The sequence below is a fragment of the Choloepus didactylus genome, chromosome 3, assembly GCF_015220235.1.
Source record: "Choloepus didactylus isolate mChoDid1 chromosome 3, mChoDid1.pri, whole genome shotgun sequence".
In the NCBI taxonomy this organism is placed as follows: domain Eukaryota; kingdom Metazoa; phylum Chordata; class Mammalia; order Pilosa; family Megalonychidae; genus Choloepus; species Choloepus didactylus.
Window position 1 is genome coordinate 92,117,098 of NC_051309.1, and position 18,546 is coordinate 92,135,643.

An 18,546-nucleotide genomic window follows, 5' to 3' on the forward strand; every position below is an offset into this window, starting at 1 on the left:
TGTGGGACAAGGTAGAAACGTTTTCATAAATATTATTTGAGCTTCAAGTTCCACTTGACTACAGAATTAAGCACACAGTAAGCATCCAGTAAATACTTGCCTGACTATAAAAGTATCTCATTATGTGAGATTAATTTTGGTTCAGTACCATAACATTTAGATTAACTTGCCCAAGACCATCTTCATAGTAATATTAGCATGCTCTCACATGGCATAGTCATAAATATGGGCTTTGGGGGATCTTTGGGGCCATTTTTTTCATTGTGATTGTCCAAGTCTCAGAATGCCTTTTAACAGGCTCTGTGGGAACAGTGCTGGCAAGCATACATGGGAAAAACAGCCTCACCCTACCCATGAGGTAACAGAGAAATATAAGTTCTCCTGCATTTCATGTTCAACACTCACAAAGAAATAGAGTAAAAATAATTAAAAATAAATATATACCCTCATAAATAGATGACATAAAAAATGAAACAGTTCTTGAGTGCTTTTGACAAGGAAGCAATAGAAAGATGTTCACTGTGAGGTTATCTCATTTTAGAAAAATAATTTACAGGAAAAGAACGGTCCAAAACAGGTAGTAGCACTACTATCAGCTGAGATCATCCAAGACAAAAAAAAAAAAAAAAAAAAAAAAAAGCAGGGGGAGGAAACTTCATGGAAGAAAGTGAAGTTGGATTTTCAAATCATGACAAGAATTTGACAAAATCAAGCATTACAATATGCATAGAGTTGAGGCTCAAGAAATGACACAGGTAATGAGGAAAATTTGTGGCTTACATTGTGTTAAAATCTTTTAAGATTTAATTTTGACTAATGGTTTTGGTCGGATTTGTTTAATTTTAACTAAAAAACTTAAGAAAAGATGAAAAAAATTTCTTTGTTGCTACAGCAGTGCATTGTGGGAACACAGGTTCAGGCACAACAGAGGCTTCCAGAAAATTATACAGAATAAAGAGTCCAGAAAGGGCAAATCTCCTTGTCACTTACATAGTACAAAGAGTTCAACAGGGCAGGGGAGGAAGTCCTATCATGCTTGTTCTCCTGGGGTGCCCAGAACTGCTCTGGGTCAGGGTCAGTGGATGGCAGCTCCACATACCCACATTGTGCTGAACAGAGAGACAAATTGATACTATGATTTTCTTCCACCTTGGGGAGAGGGACCCAGCCATTGAGAATTCCTGTCCTGAAAAGCACCTAGGGCTGCCTGGTCTCTGGGTTTAAGGTCTGGCTGGGCCTTTTCATTAGACTTAACATCTCCCCTGGGTTGTGGAACGGCACACAGATAAAGAGGATGTGGGAGTAGGGGAAGGCCAGAGGACGGCAGCTCAGCCAGTTTGTGATTTCCCCAGAAAAGCAGGTGGGGTTGCTGGGGTCTGGGTGATGGCCGCTTGACAGGTATCTGTGACTTCCCTGACATCTGTAAGTGTGAAAGCAGTAAGTCATATCTCCTTGCTTTGTCAAATTCAGGAACATTGTAAGAAAGGTTTTTCTGACACATCAAACTGTTCTCAAAAATTTGAAAATAAATTAATCAAACCCAAAATATTTACATTTTTAATTCATCATTTGTCAAATTCAATAACCGAATATAAAAAAGAACAGTTTTAAAGAAACCAGAAACTCCCCTTTTATTGTCTCTATTAGTAATTCTAGAAATGCCATTCATTCAACACATTGTGTGCCAGAAGCTCTTCTCTACCCTAAGGAAAAATCAGTGAACCAAGTTGACAAAGGTCCTGCCCTTATTGAATAGAATCTAGTGAGAAAAACCAGACAACAAACAAAATAAATAAGTCAATGATACAGTGATATGATAAATGTTTTGGAAAAAAATAAGCCAGGGGAAGTGCTAGAGAGTGGTGGGCAGGGCAGGTGCCCTTTAATACAATTTAGGGATGGCCTCGCTGAGGTTAGTCTTATGGGAATGAAGGAGTGAGATTTTACAGCAGTGGAAATAGCAGGTACAAAGGCCCTGGGGCAGTAGCCTGCCTGAAGTAAATCTGGTAGAATCAAGAGGTTAGTGTGATTGGAGTAGAGTGAAGTAGGAAGGGAGTAGAATGGGAGGACATCAGAGACTCCATAAGCCATTGTAAGAATTTTGGCTTTTACTCTCTGTGAGATAGAAGACCATTGGACAGTTTGTGCAGATATTGTTTTAATTAACAGACTTTATTTTTAGAGCAATTTTAAGGTTATAGAAAAAAAGTGATCAGATATTGACATAAAATTCCCATTAATCCCTTACTACCTACTACCTCCAATCCACCCCCCCTTTTATTTTTTATTTTTTTATTAGAGACTATGTAGGTTTGCAGAAAAATCATCCATAAAATACAGGATTTCCATATACCCCCTTATTATTAACACTTTGAATTAGTGTGGTACATTTGTTATAATTGATGAAAGCACGTTTTTATAATTGTACTATTAACTATAATCCATGGTTTGACTTAGGATAATAGGGTTATTCTATTACCACATATATAGAACCTAATATTTCCTCTTTTCTCCATATTCAGATATATATTTCAGTGATTTTAATTGTATTCACAATGTTGTGCTACTGTCATCATCATCCATTACCAAAACATTTCCATCACTCCAAATAGGAATCCCATACTTTTAAGCCTTAAGATTTTAATAGTATCTCTTTGGCTGGTATGTTGAGAATACAATGTAAATGGCCAAAGGTGGAAGCAGGAAGACATGTTAGGAGGCACTTGGAGTAATCCAGGAGTTGAGTAATGGCAACTTGGTTCAAGGTAGGCGTGGTAGAGTTTTGATAAGTGCTCATAGTTTGGTGTATTTATTTATTTATTTATTTATTTTTTAATCTTCATTTTATTAGGATATATTCACATACCACGCAGTCATACAAAACAAATCGTACATTCGATTGTTCACAGTACCATTACATAGTTGTACATTCATCACCTAAATCAATCCCTGACACCTTCATTACCACACACAAAAAAATAATAAGAATAATAATTAAAGTGAAAAAGAGCAATTGAAGTAAAAAAGAACACTGGGTACCTTTGTCTGTTTGTTTGTTTGTTTCCTTCCCCTATTTTTCTACTCATCCATCCATAAACTAGACAAAGTGGAGTGTGGTCCTTATGGCTTTCCCAATCCCACTGTCACCCCTCATAAGCTACATTTTTATACAATTGTCTTCGAGATTCATGGGTTCTGGGTTGTAGTTTGATAGTTTCAGGTATCCACCACCAGCTATCCCAATTCTTTAGAACCTAAAAAGGGTTGTCTAAAGTGTGCGTAAGAGTGCCCACCAGAGTGACCTCTCGGCTCCTTTTGGAATCTCTCTGCTACTGAAGCTTATTTCATTTCCTTTCACATCCCCCTTTTGGTCAAGAAGATGTTCTCCGTCCCACGATGCCAGGTCTCCATTAGTTTGGTGTATTTTGAAGTGGATCTGATAGAATTTGCTGAGTGATTTAGGTGGGATGTGAGGAAAGCCAAGTCAATTGTGACTCAAAGGTAGTGGCTCTCAACTGAGGGTGATTTTGCTGGTGTCTCCAACCCCATCCTCCAAGGAACATTTAGCAACATCCAGAGATATTTTGCATTATCACAACTGAGGAGGTGCTACTGGCATCTAGTTGGTAGAGGCCAAAGATGCTGCTAAACACCCTACAATGCCTAGACCAACTCCTCACAACAAAGAACTATCTGGCCCCAAATGTCAACAGTGCTGAGGTTGAGAAACCCTGGCCTAAGGTTTATCGCCTGATGTACTAGAAGGATGGATGTAACTGAGAATGCAAGTGGAGTAGATTTGGGAAAGAGACATCATGAGTTCTGTCTTTTTGAGGTGCCTGTTTGATATTTAATAGGCCTATATCAAATATTTACAATGTCAAAGTAAGAATGAGATTAAAGTTTTTCAGTTCTTAAATTAATCTTTAAATAGTTCCCTTAGAAATTAAATTCATATATACCAAGAGTAGTGTGTCTTCTACAATGCCTAACATAGGTTCTAGTTTTTTAGATGTATAAGAAAAGCATGGAAATAGTGGCCATATTATTTTTCTCCCTCCTAGTTCTACTACATTATTTGAAATGATATAATTCTAGTCTTAACAATAGAAAATTCAGTCTTCTCACTTTGATAAACATGTCTTATAACTAAAGTACAACAAGGGTTATAATTAATATGTTTTCTAACACATTATGTTTTTTTTATCCTCAGTCTGATTTTTACAAAAAGGAAATTTTTATGCTAGAAGAAGGATCAATAATCTGAAAAATGAAATATTATGTTAGAGATCTTTTTTACCCTTTTTGTTCTTTCTCTATTTTCGATCCAGGGGCTAGTACCCCACACTTCTCAAAGCAGCGTTTCTGATAGCTTAGAAGATATCCTTATGAAGCCATCCCTAAAAATAATTGGTTTCTTTTCACCTATTAGTTCTCCAAAATAGCTTCCTTTTAAGTCCAGGATGCTTGCAGCTGGACAAGCAGCTACAAGGGCGGGATGACTTGTTGCTATGGGAAGTTGGCTTTATTACCTGTAGCCAAGCTTGATGGGTTATGTGGAAAAAATAGATTGTGCTTAACCTAAGACTTTAAAGTCTTTTAATTCTGCAGTTGAGTACCTTAAATTGATTTTCTTAATTAACTTCTAAGTTTTTACTATCCTTCTCACTCCCTCCCTACATACATTCCCTCCTCTAGGGAAGAAGCCAATCAGTAAATACTTTAGTCCTGCCCACCAGCCATGAAGCAAGGAAAATGTAGATGCTAGTGATTGAATTATTTCTCACATTGTAGTTAATACTGCTCAATATTTTTCATTTTTTAATTTCCAAAATGTCCATTTTTTTCCTTGAAAAACTGTTATAAAAGGAACTTTAATATACATGTAAATATAATATGTAAATTTAACAAAGCAGCCTTAATAATTAATTCACAGCTACCGATTTCAATAACCCAGATGTTCAGGGTTGCAAGTAGTCAAACGGTGAGGCTCAACAAAGGGAGGGAACTTGGCTAAATTAATTCAAAAGAAAATCTGTAGATGGGAATTCTTTAGAAAACTGTTGGTAGGCATAACCTTCTGTGTTATTTTTAGAGTTTCAATTTCTAGTTCACTTGGTATTTTTGAGAGTTTCAGTTCTTCTTCATTTATACAACTTTTATTAAAACATCAGAAATAGAAACAGTCATAGACAAATGCTATGATGCATGTAGCTTCCATTTCTTATTTCTTAATAAGATATCTAAATTCGCACACTTTATCAGAAACTTACAAGGCTGATTGATGCATGTTACAAACCTAGCAAAGTTATCTAGGAACACATACTGTTTTTTGAGGTAAACTTGTTTTGTGACAAATTTGATGTGTGTGTGCTTTTTCTCCTGAAATTGAAAGTAGTGAATGGACACTGTCAGAAATACAAAAACAGATTGTGACTGCTTAATAATTGGCAAAGATAGGAAGTAGCATGTTTAACTATAACTGAGTAATTGAGGAAAGATTCCATCTAAAGAACCAGGGAAGGAGCAGGACAACCCAATTTTCAGTATTCTTCTGATTTATAATCTTTTTTCCTGGGTGGTCAAAAGTAAATAGGCCATAAACCCAAACCTATTATAACTTTCTCATTATTAAGTCGTCATGTGGTTCTTCATTATTTTGTTATTATAGACTTGGAAATTATTTTCAAATTTATAAAGTGCATGAAAGTTTGGTTTAATTTATCAAAGTTATAGGTTCTGCCTAAATATCATTTATTCTCTGTCCTTCCTTTAACATCCATACATGATTTTACTGAATTCTAAGCTAAGATAATACATGTGTTTTCCTGTATCCAGTGTCCAGAAGAATCAAAGGTTACCATGAAAGCCAAATAAAAATCTGCTAGAAAGGCAAAAATGAGTTTCTTAAATTACCCACTGGCTTGTTGCCTAATTCTCTTGAAGTTTACAACTGCTACTTTTCCCCATTTGTGTCAAGAAACAAAAAAAGAGGAAGTACGCTTATACTGAAGTAAGACAGTCTGGTAACATCTACAGATTATCTGTAGTAAAGGTAAATAAACAAATACAAAATAAGGGTTTCTTAAGACATTGAGTACTACAAATCCTAACATCCTTTAAATATGAGAAGTTCCATATCTCAAGGCTGATTTAAACACTGATTTGGGTGATCTCTTGAGATCCCCTTCAGTTTGGTGTAACACTTTGGTACTCAACACTATAGTAAAAAGAAATAGGAGTCAGGGTATAAGTTTCTTACTTAACTTCACCTGCCCTTTCTTCCCCTCAGAGTTGTAGTTGGTTAACCCTAATACTTTGTTCACAGATATTCACCAAACTCATATAATTTTCTCTGTCATCGTCAAATCAAGAACTATTAAAACAGAACATAAAACAATGCGTAGTGTAGTTTTAGTCCCTTCATTTATTAAAAAACTGGTAATCAAGTATTTAATATGTACTGGCACTGAGCTATCTACAGGGGTTATTAAGAACGTAAAGCAGAGACTCTATTCTCAAGTTGCTGGTGAGAAAAAAAAGAAAGAGCAGGAAAGTTGATAGACAGTTATAATGCATTTGTTAAGTGCTAGTATAAATTCAGGCAGGGATATGTTACTATAGCAGCCCAAAAAGGGGCCGAGGGCATCTTCCTAAAGGAAATAACATAGATTCTGATATCAAAAGATGAATGGGGAAAGAAGAGGTAACTGTCCTTGCAGAGGGGCTGGGAGTTCATATTTCTCTCTTTGTCTTAATTTGAGAGGGGTAGCCTCAGGAGATGAAGCTATAGGAATAGGAAGTTGGTCCTTCATGATGGGCATACGATGCAATCCAGGTAAGGGGTCAGAACTTGATCCAGAGAACATGAACCATTGAAGGGTTTTAAGCTGTAAACTGAAACTTCAGATATGTGCTTCAGAAGGATTATACTGGCTCTAGTTTTGGAGAAAGAAGGGAGGGGGAAAACCAAAGCCAAGATCAGTTAGGAAACCTGTGAAGCAATCCAGGAGAGAGCCTAAACTAAGTCACAGGCTGAAAGTGGCGAGATTCTACATTATGCGGCAGAATTTCTAACATTCCATTCATATTGTGCCTTTCTTGTGATACTCTTAGTCACTATTTCATCACTCAAGTGACAGAAATTATTCTAGAATGCTCGGTGGTTGTAGTGTCTGGCTCAATGACCATGTTCCCTGTTCATAGTTGTGCTGGTTTGTATATATTATGCCCCCCAGAAAAAGCCATATTCTTTAATGCAGTCTTGTGGGGGCAGACACAAGTGTCGATTAGGTTGGAACCTTCTGATTGAGTGTTTCCATGGAGATGTGACCCACCCAACTGTGAGTGACACCTTTGATTAGGGTGTGACCTCTTGATTGAATGTTTCCATGGAAATGTGGCCCCACCCATTCAGGGTGGGTCTTGATTAGTTCACTGGAGTCCTATAAAAAGATCTCATCTAGGGACCCCAGAGCAACTGAGAGTGACGTTTTGAAGAGGAGCTGCAGCTAAGAGAGGACAGAATGCCCCAAGAGCAACATTTTGGAGGACGCCATTTTGAAATGCAACCTGGGAGCAAGCAGATGCCAGTCACGTGCCTTCTGAGGTAACAGAGGTTTTCCGGATGCCAATGGCCATCCTTCAGTGAACATATCTGATTGTTGATGCCTTACCTTGGACATTTTATGGCCTTAAGACTGTAACTTTGTAACCAAATAAATCCCCTTTATAAAAGCCGATCTACTTCTGGTATTTTGCAAAATGGCAGCATTAGCAAACCAGAACAATGATGAACAAAATTCAAGAACTTTGAACTTTCAAAATCAGCCTGTTATACTGTAGAAATAGCTCCAAAATTCTGTCTTCACTTCTGCAGTAAGTCGTCTATAGAAACAACATGATTTTACTTAATTAAAGAAGTCTGACATTAATATGACTTTTCACTACCCTAAAAGCTCAATTTAGGTTTCAAGGCCATACTTTCAAAACACTGTGGAAACACATCAAGATAAAAATTCATATCACGCATTATTTGTAGAATGGGGAATGGCAGCAGGTAAATAGGTTCATCCTAATTTCTCTGGGACAGTCATACTTCACATTTTGCGAGACATCATATGAGCAAGAGGAAGTTGTGAAGAGAAGTACAGAGACAGTGTTTGCTAGGAGGAAATGCTGTTAAAAAGAAAAAGAAGAAATGCCTCTCACTAGCCCCCACAACCACCACCAAAAAAAAGACAAAGATAAAGAAATAACCAGCTTCCAAAAATATATAAATAATCTGAACAAAAAGGTAAAAAGGTACATTGCATTTGTTCTGTACTTTGAACATGTATAGTACAGGCTTCTATGTGATGCATGAGAAGTTTCGATCTAGTAATATATTTTAATGGACTGAACTTTCCATAGGAGCTAGTAAGATAGAAAAATAATTAATGCATCCACCTCTCCACTACTCAGGGATGTTATCAAGCAAAACACCATCAAATATGTAAATATTTCCAGCAATTTAGGAAAACTAAACCCAGGATGTTGGTGAGCTAGATTCTCCCCCTTGTGTAGGAAAATGTCAGCACCTTCTTTGGGGCTTCAGTGCAGGTCCCCAGAGCAGTAACTTTCAGAAGGGAGCCAGGAAAAGTGGCGAGAGGAGAACCAAAGTGTGAAGTTGTTGAAAATAATTTTTGTCTGGGTTGAAGTAGAGGCCTGAAAACTCTGATTCTGCCCCAAGAACAGTTTTCTTCTACTTGAATATTGGGTAACTCAGCCACTTTTCTACATGCCAGGTTTGTTGCCTGTGGATGGAACATAGTCCACAGTAGCCAATTGATTCCAGCAAAGAGAAAGATGGGGAATTGGGGAAAATACTCCAAGGTGGCCTATTTAGTATCCTCCCAACCTTTAGGGAAGGATATTCACCATTTACTTGACTTCAGTTGTTACTGAATTGCAATTTGCCCGTGGTATTTGGGATTGTGAAATCTTGTTATGTTAGCCTGTTCAAATAAAATCACCCCAAATCATCAGCACTGCAAACCCAAGAGAAAGCTCTAGGGAATATTAATTTTAAGACCTTCATAGTCTCCTTCATCCTATCAACTAAGATGAGGACTTGAACTCATTTCCTTCTCTCTTCCACCCCATTCCTCTTTTCTTGGGTGGGATATAGTGTTGTCAAACCAGAAAGTAGGGTGTCATTCCTCCTGCCTGAATGTTGGCATTGCCTCCTAAATCACTGCTTGCCTAGAATCTGTCTTATCACTTTCAAAATTTCCTTCACCTTCCTCACAAAATGACCTACCAGCACTCAAGCTGATCATGCCTTTCCCATTCTCAGAGTCCTTCAGTGGTCCCCCTCAGCCTAAAGCATTTCTCAAACAGGGCCAATCACCATGATCTGTGAATGTTTAGGAAAATAAAGATAAAATGCTCCACCCAAGATCTATGGATTTGGAATCTCTCAGGGTGTAGCTCAGATGTGTATTTGGAAAAGGAACCTTGGGTCATTCTGATGGACACAACCAGTTAAGAACAATTGAACTTTCCTACAAGACAAAATCCAAATTACTTTGCATGACATAGAGTCCTTCATTATTTGGCCTCTGCTTACTCCATCCTCAAATGATACCTTGTATTTTTGTTTCATCAATACTGAATTCCTTTTAGTTTGGGGAACACATTATTCTCTTATCCCTTAGTACCTGTGCATTCGATATTACCTCTGGCTAGACTCCTCTTTCCTTGACTAGTCCACCTGGAAAAAGTGTACCTATCTTTCCAGTACTTCTTTCGCTAAGGCTGTTCGTACTTCCCAGCAAGAATTATATGGTCTGTCATCTCTCTTTCCTCTATATTTTGTCCACTGGTCCACTATAGCAATTATATATGTTGGCATTCTTTTCTTCTAAGAAATCAAAACCAGTATTTAAATTTCCATATTCCAGTAACTTGGCTCAGAGTAGACAGTGAAGTAAATATGTGTTGAATGAAAATAAGAGTAAATTAATGAATGTGTGAATGAATTTGAGTCATTCAACAAAGCTTGTAGATGAGAAAGCTGGAAGCTTTATATAAACAGAGGCCTTTGCTGCAGCCGTTTATGTCGAAACTGTGAGAACAGGGCATCCGTTTCTGTTAAGAAGACACATTTTTTTCTTCTGGAGTCTCCAAAAAACACTTTTTACTTGTTCAAGTGTATTTATATGATTGAGAACAGAGCTATCTATAGAACTTTTCTGAGGCAGACTTCTGAAGTGAGGATTATAGTTGAAGATGAGGATTGCCTGTAAAAACGAATACCTGCTGATACTTCTATTAGAAGAATGTGTTGCAAATATACCACTGAACAAACACAGAAAAATCTCTAAGAACAGGCACTGGGAAACCTCAAAAGACCTAGGTTCTGAGGTAAGTGCTTTTTCCTCCGTTTGAGAAGCTGAGTTACCAACTTTCAACATATTCCATCCTTTTGAGACCTAAGATCTTGAGTGAAACTTTAGCCTATTAAAAGATGAATGAGCTTAATATGAACACAGCACAATTTTCTGTTTCTAAGAGGAAACAGGCTCTAAAAAACTTTTTGAACATCAGGAGGCATTCTGTTGTCATTCTGATGTATTTTATGTGTATAAATGAATCAGAAACCATGGGGATTGAATTTCTTTTAAAAATACTTAGTCTTGTACATGGAGAAAGAGCACTGGGAGAAAATCTTAGTGAAGTTGGATTGAACTAGGGAGAGGACATGTTTAATTAAACCACGTTGTGGCCAGATGAGGCCTTTCAATTTCTGGCTACAAACCTCCTTTGTTTGTGAATTTCCTTTTAACCTGTGCTTCCTTTTAATCTAGCCTTTCTTTTGGGAGTGTGCCAGTGGTTTCTCAACTCTCCGGGACTTCCTCGCTTTGTTCTGGTCAAGGCATAGGATATACTTAGAAATAACAATTAAGTCACAATGAAGACACAAAGTGGGAATGACTGAATTTGAGTCTTCTTCTACTATTCACCCATCCGTCACCACCTTTGTTGGAGATGCACAGCCCAGTCTTGGCAGTTGAATTAAGGCAGAATCTTTCCCACTGCCAAACTGATTATTGCTCTGTATCAGCAGGCAGTGCTTGGCTGCCCAGTCAGCTGATTCTCTGTTGTAGCAGTGAGTTGTGATGCCAAACGAACAGACGAAAAAAAAAAAAAGAAGCAGACTCTTGTTTCCAGTTGAGTTCTGATAGTCTAGGAAAAAGTATGGATATCTTCATGGGGTGGAAACATTTGATTCCAAGTATCAATCAGAATGAGGATTGGAGAAATCCTTTATTTAAAGACATTTGAAAAGAGGAAATAGAAAAAAAACATGAATCTGGCATTCTCAGTGGCTGACATTCTCTTTTTGTAATTAAATTTCTCCCCTGCTGTGTGCTTATTTCCTTCAGTTTCATGTTCTGTAACCATAATGGTGTAATAGCACACCATTTTTAATAACACAGTGAATATATGTCATCCTCTCTCTGAGGGTGCTGGATTTTTTTATAGACATTCGGTGCAGTTCTCCTTTCTGGACTTCGAGGAGCATGGGTTCTACTGTTTGGGAGCTGGCTGGCAGCCGTGGCACGGTTATGTACATCAGAATGGAGAAGGGGTTTTTCTTCAACAGGATGAGGCCAAGCTTATACAGAAAACATGTTGAGTCTGCAGCAGCTATTACCCTCTTTCCCTGCCTTTTAATTAAGCTGTATCTGCTTGTAGCTGCATGGTATCGAAGATTTCCCACCGCAGCTCTGTACTAAAGCTGTCCTTATTTGAGACCGTCCTTCATCCTCCTTCACAATGATATACAAACCCCCCAAGGCACTTGCTCAGGTTCCTTTTAAAGGATGAACAGTTTATTGTATAATTCTTAAAACTTTATATAGTTACATCTTCATTTAACAGTTGAATTTTAGTTACTTTTTATGATTTGAATTTGAATTATTTCCTGGTGTGGAAAATGAAACTTCTCTGTGTACTTTCTTTTCTTTCTCTGCTTCTCAACCAGTGTTTCTCTAGCATTTCCTTTATGCCTTCTCCTATTCTATTCCAGGGGCATGATTTTTTAATATATGAGTGAAAGAGAATGAAAAGAAAGAAGACTCAGATTCAGAATGTGCAAGCTGGAAAAAGGCTTAGAGATCATTCTAGTACAACTTTCTCACTTTATCAAGGAGGATAGCTAAAGCACTGAGAGGCTGACTTACCTTGCGTCACTCACAGCTGATGGCTAAACTGAGGCTAGCGCTCTTGGTCAATTCAAGTCAGTGTCTTTTCTCTTGTAACTACAGGGACCATATTTTTAGAAATCTGGTTTTCTGGTCTAGCAAAGCGCTTTTTAAAAACATGCAAATTTCTGTATAGAAAAGATTTACAGAATCATAATTTGTTGCATATCACAAGAAACATTCCCTGACTGAAATTCTAGGATAATGTGTTGCTATCAATGCACAGAATCTCCTGATGTCTTATCTTAGGCTTGTCTCCAAGCTCACCCAACAAGTTACTGGCATCCAGGAATAAAATCCCAGATGATCCCTATTGACCAAGGCAGTGGTTCTCAATCTTTAAGTGTTAATTCCCATCTCCTACAGTGCTGATTCAGTGGGTCTGGGGGTGGGGGGTGGGGGCAATAATTTGCTGCTGGTTGAGGAACCACTTTAAGATGCACTGTAATAGCAGAAGTAGGAATTTTAATTTATCTTACTGCCAGCCTAATGAAGAGTCTTAAAGCAGACAAATTCAGTAACTAGACTTGCTGAACAGCCTCTCCTAGTATTAAATTCAGACATTCTATCTTGCAATGTCAAAGATGTACCCACCTATTTAAGGATTTTTATAATATGAATTGTGTTATTTTCTCTTCTGTCCCAGAGTAATATTGAATCCTTTTGATTGATATGTAGTGGTGACAATAATAATATATCATCCTTTATAATTTACTAAATATATGCATGTACCATATCTGAGTCCATTTCCCTTTGAGGTTGCCACAACAAATATTACTGTGTACATTTTATAGATGAGCAAGCTGAGCCTCATCTAAGACAATAAGTAACTTAAAATCACATATCGAGGGGGTAGAGATACAGCAAAGATTAAAATTCAGTTTTTCTGACTCCAAGTTCTATGTTTCTCCAGCAGCCTACTACGACAATCAATGAGTGAATGCAACTTTCACTGTTCAATGAGATTTGCCAGTCTGTATAAGGTTGTGCAAGATATTCCAGGATTAATTCTGTAAACCTTGAACTAAGTGTTCATATTCCATGACTCTTATGACCATCTTGGATTGACCTGAAGAATCTGCTCAGAGGTAGGCTTTGTATAACTGCTTCTCTGAGAATTCCTAATGGATAATAGGACAAAAGGAAAGCCAAAATAAGCCACAAATAAATATACATTTAGCCATTGAAAGTTATACAGATCTATTCTCAGGTGCTAAGAGGGCTGCCAGAACAATTTGTAATTAGAGAAGCTGAGAAATCTTCACAAAAGAACTTTATTTTGGAGCAGTGTTTTGAAGAAAGATAAGTAATATGGTTTCACAATAGAGGGGAAGAGAGTGCTTTTGGTGAGATAAAAGGTAGGTAATGATTGGCGAGCATTGTTCCTTAGAATAATGAAGACCAAAGGCTACACACAGCATAAAGTTGAGGGCAGTTATCTAAGTAAGAACCTAATTGACAAGCCAAGATGTTTGTCAGCTAAGACAGTAGTGAATATAATCAAGTTTTCTCAAATGAAAATCAGGCAGAAGTCCAAATAAGAAATGCAAGTTATATCATTTCCCCTTTCTAGTCCTCTCCAAAAATTTTCTACAGGATAGTGTGCTTGTAAGGAGATTCAACATGTATCTGCCGTTGTGAGAGTTCAAGTTGCTAGAAAGTAGCTGGCAGAGTGCTGCACAGTCAATATGTGTGGAATCCCAGATGTTGTACTGGGCTAAAAGAAGCTGGAAAGTTCTGTGAGATGCTGGAGGTAGTGGAGCCATTTCTGGATATCCTTCTAGCAGAAGCTTTCTGTTAGTATTTAAAGTTGATGAGACCAGCTGTGGTGGACTGACTTGTGTACACAAGTTTGGACATGTTCTTGGTCTTGGTCAGCATTCTGGTGAGTGTGGCCACACTGTAAATAAGATCTCAAGATGTTACTTCAGGAAAAAATGGCAGAGTAGGGAGCTCCAGGACTCAGCCCATCCTCTATGACAGCTAGTAAACAGCCAGGAACCATCTGAAACAACTGTTCTGGGGATCCAGAGGCCAGAAAAACATCATACAGCATCCAGGGAAGAGTAGGAGGAAGAGACAATGAATTGCGGTGAAGAACTGTGAGTAGCACTCTTCACGCTGGCAGCAGCTGATGCCTATTCCATTCTGGTGGCAGGCTGCCTCAGGATCCATTCCTTGACTGACTGCTGCTGTCAGAAAGGGACATAAAAGTTCTCTTTCACAAGAATAGGGATGGGGGCAAGGCAGAGCACTGTTCGTAGCTTCTGATTACTGATTCTGATTGCTGGGTCCCAGTTCTGAGAGCAGCTATTGTTTCAACCTGCCCCAGACAAAAGCATCTGACACCCTCTATTTCAACTCTGCCCTCAACAGAGGAAGAAGCAGAGATGATTTAAAGACATGGTGCTTTCTTAGGACTGAGGGGAACAATTTTCTGAAGGGTGGCTCTTTCCCTAGAGTGGGGTAGGAATGCACAGCCCAGCACTTACTGCAGCTATTGATTAGTGAATTCAGATCACTGGGTCCCAGCTCTGAGCTATGGTTTTAACCTGCCCAGGACAAAAGCAGCTAGCAAGCCTCTGTTTCAACCCCACCCCCAACAGGGGCAAAGTTGGTGGAGACATAAAGGCGTAAAGGCATAGTAACATGGGACTGGTGGGAACAGTTTGCTGAAGAGCTCCATCTGCTGGGAAGACCAGGGAAGAACAGGTTTGGGGAGTCATCAGAGAGACATTTGGTGTGCTTCCTGGTCTCCTTCCCAGGGCACTTTGGAACTGATCTACACTCCCTTCCTGGGAGTGAAACAACTGCACAAATAGTGTAATCTGAAAACTTGAACCATATATCCAGAGCAAGAATCAGATGAAGAAGCGCTGAAGAAATCTGATAGGTTAAACACAAGCTATTCTAAATGTCTAGAATAAGTTGAGCTAAGTGTTAGAAAAGAGCCTTAACACAAAGCCAATCAACAATAAACCCCTAGGCAAGAGGGAGACTGACCACCAGAGTAAACTCATCAAGATAATCAGATACCTAGACATCAACAAAAAACTACAAGCCATACTAAGAAACAGGAAGATAGGGACCAGTCAAAGGATCAAATCAACACTTCAGAGTAGGCACAGAATTTGGAAAAACTAATCAAAGATGTTCAAACAAATCTCCTAAATCAGTTTAAGGAGATGAAGGAACATATGGCTAAAGAGATAAAGGATATTAAGAAGATACTGATTGAGCATAAAGAAGAATTTGAAAGTATAAAAAGAAAAAACAGAAATGATAGGAATTAAAAAAACAATAGAAGACTTTAAAATACACTAGAGGCATACAACAGCAGATTTGAATAGGCAGAAGAAAGAGTTAGCTAGAACACAGGATAACTGAAATCTTACAAACAGAAGAACAGATAGAAAAAAGAATAGGAAAAATTGAACAAGTTCTCAGGGTTTTGAATGACAGCATGAAGTACACAAACATACACATCATGGGTGTCCCAAAAGGAAAAGAGAAAGAAAAAGGAGCAGAAAGAATATTTGATGAACTAATGGTCAAAAATTTCCCTACTCTTATGAAAGACATAACTATACATGTTCAAGAAGCACAATGTATACCAAACAGAATAAATCCTAATAGACTTACTCCAAGACACATAGTAATCAGAATGTCAAGTGCCAAAGATAAGGAGAGAAACCTGAAAGCAGCAAGAGAAAAGCAATTTGTCACATACAAGGGAACACAATAAAACTAAAAGCCAATTTCTCATCAGAAACCATGGAGGGGAGAAGACAGTGGTATGATATATTTAAGGTATTGAATGAGGAAAATTGCAAGCCTAGAGTTCTTTATCTGGCAAAACTGTCCTTAAAAAATGAGGGCAAGTTTAAAGTACTCACAGCTTAACACAGAGAGTTTGTCAACAAGAGATCTGTCCTACAAGAAATACTGAAGGGAGTTCTGCAGGTTAAAAGGAAAAGACAGAAGAGAGAGGCTTGGAGTTGAGTGTAGAAATGAACATTATCAGTAAGGGTAACTAAAAAGTAAAAAGAGAAACAAATAAAAAAAGATACAACATAAAAAACCCAAAGGATAAAATGGCTGAAGTAAGCACTGCCTTTACAGTAATAACATTGAATGTTAATGGATTAAATTCCCCAATCAAAACATACAGATTTTCAGAATGGATAAAAAATATGATCCAGCTATATGCTGTTTACAAGATAGTCACCTTAGACACAAAGACACAAATAGGTTGAAAGTGAAAGGTTGGAAAAAGATACTCCACTCAAACAATAACCAAAAAAGAGTTGGAGCAGCTATACTAATATAATAGACTTTAAATGCAAAACTGTTGTAAGAGACAAAGAAGGACACTGTATTTTGATAAAGGGGGAAAAGCACCGAGAGGAAATAGCAATCATAATATTTATGCATCAATCATGGTACCCCAAAATACATGAGGCAAAAGTAAAAGGCATCCAGATTGAAAAGGAAGAAGTTAAACTTCCGCTCCGTGCAGATGACATGGTCCTATATATAGAATGTTCTGTAAAATCTACAACAAAGCTACTAGAGCTAATAACCAAGTTCAGCAAAGTGGTGGGATACAAGATCAACATGCAAAAATCAATAGTGTTTCTATACAGTAGTAATGATCAATCTGAGAAGGAAATCATGAAAAAAAATTCCTTTTACAATAGCAGCTAAAATAATCAAATATCTATGAGTAAATTTACCCAGGGATGTTAAGGACTTATACACAGAAAACTACAAACCCTCTCTAAAAGCATCAAAGAAGACCTAAATAGATGGGAGAAGATTCTGTGTTCATGGATAGGAAGATTAAATATCATTAAGATGTCAATGCTACCCAAATTGATTTACAGATTCAATGCAATCCCAATCAAAATTCCAACAGCATAATTTACAGAATGGAAAAGCCACTTACCAAATTTATTTTGAAGGGTAAGTGGTCACTAATGGCCAAAAACATTTTGAAAAAGAACAAATTTGGAGGGCTTACACTTTCTGTATTTAAAACATACTACAAAGCTATGGTGGTTAAAACAATATGGTACTGGCATAAGGAAAAATATGTTGACCAATGGTATCAAATTGAGAGTTCAGAAGTGGACCCTCCTATCTGTGGCCAACTGATATTTGACAAGTCTTCCAAGTCCACTCAGTTGGAAAGAATAGTCTCTTTAATAAATGGTGCTGGGAGAACTGGATACCCATATGCAAAAGAATGATAGAAGAACCCTATCTCATACCATATATGGAAATTAACTTGAAATGGATCAAAGACTTAAATATAAGAACCATGACCATAAAATTCCTAGAAGAACATGTAGGGAAGCATCTTCAAGATCTTGTGATAGGTAATGGTTTCTTAGACTTTACATCCAAAGCACAAGCAATGATAACAACAACAAAAATAGGTAAGTGAGACCTCCTCAAAAATTAAAAGCTTTTGTGCATTGACGGACTTTGTCAAGAAAGTGAAAAGACAACCTACTCAATGGGAGAAAATATTTGGAAACCACATATCTGGTGAGGGTTTAATATCCAGAATATATAAAGAAATCTTACACCACATCAATAAAAAGACAAACAACCCAATTAAAAAATGGGCAAAAGTCTGGAATAGATGTTTCTCCAAAGAGGAAATACAAATGGCTAAAAAGCACATGAAGAGATGCTCAACATCACTAGCTATTAGGGAAATGCAAATCAAAACCACAATGAGCTATCATTTCACACCTTCTAGAATGGCCACTAATATAAAAAACAAAACAAAACAAAACAGAAAACCACAAGTGTTGAAGATGACGTGGAGAAATAGGAACACTCATTCACTGCTGGTGAGAATGTAAAATGGTGCTGCCACTGTGGAAGACAGTTTGGCAGTTCCTCAAGAAGCTGAGTATAGAATTACCATATGATCCAGCTACCCCACTAATAGGCATATCCCCAGAAGAACTGAAAGCAGGGGGTTGAACAGATATTTGCACACTGATGTTCATAGTGACATTATTCACAATTGCCAAAAGATGGAGGCAACTTAACTGTCCATCAATTGATGAATGGATACACAAAGTATGGTATATACATACAATGGGGTATTATTCAGCCGAAAAAAGAATGAAGTTCTGATGCATGTGACAACATGGATGAACCCTGAGTACATTATTTTGAGTGAAATAAGCCTGACATAGAAGAACAAATATTGTATGATTTCACTGTTATGAACTAATTGTAATTGGCAAACTCATGGAGTTAGAGACTAGAATAT

The 18,546-nt window shown here is 37.6% G+C and overlaps 1 protein-coding gene across 7 annotated transcripts in view; it reads left to right on the forward strand.

Moving 5' to 3' along the window:
* ARHGAP24 (Rho GTPase activating protein 24) overlaps positions 1-18,546 on the forward strand; it is a 551,069-nt gene that overhangs the window by 176,803 nt on the left and 355,720 nt on the right. For 2 of the 7 annotated variants that reach the window (XM_037830169.1, XM_037830175.1), the window contains exon 2: positions 13,165-13,339. The exons of 4 other annotated variants lie outside the window; for them this stretch is intronic. The gene's annotated coding sequence lies outside the window, so the exon portion shown is untranslated. The remainder of the gene's footprint in view (positions 1-13,164; positions 13,340-18,546) is intronic. One more of the 7 variants, XM_037830171.1, reaches the window with a different exon arrangement.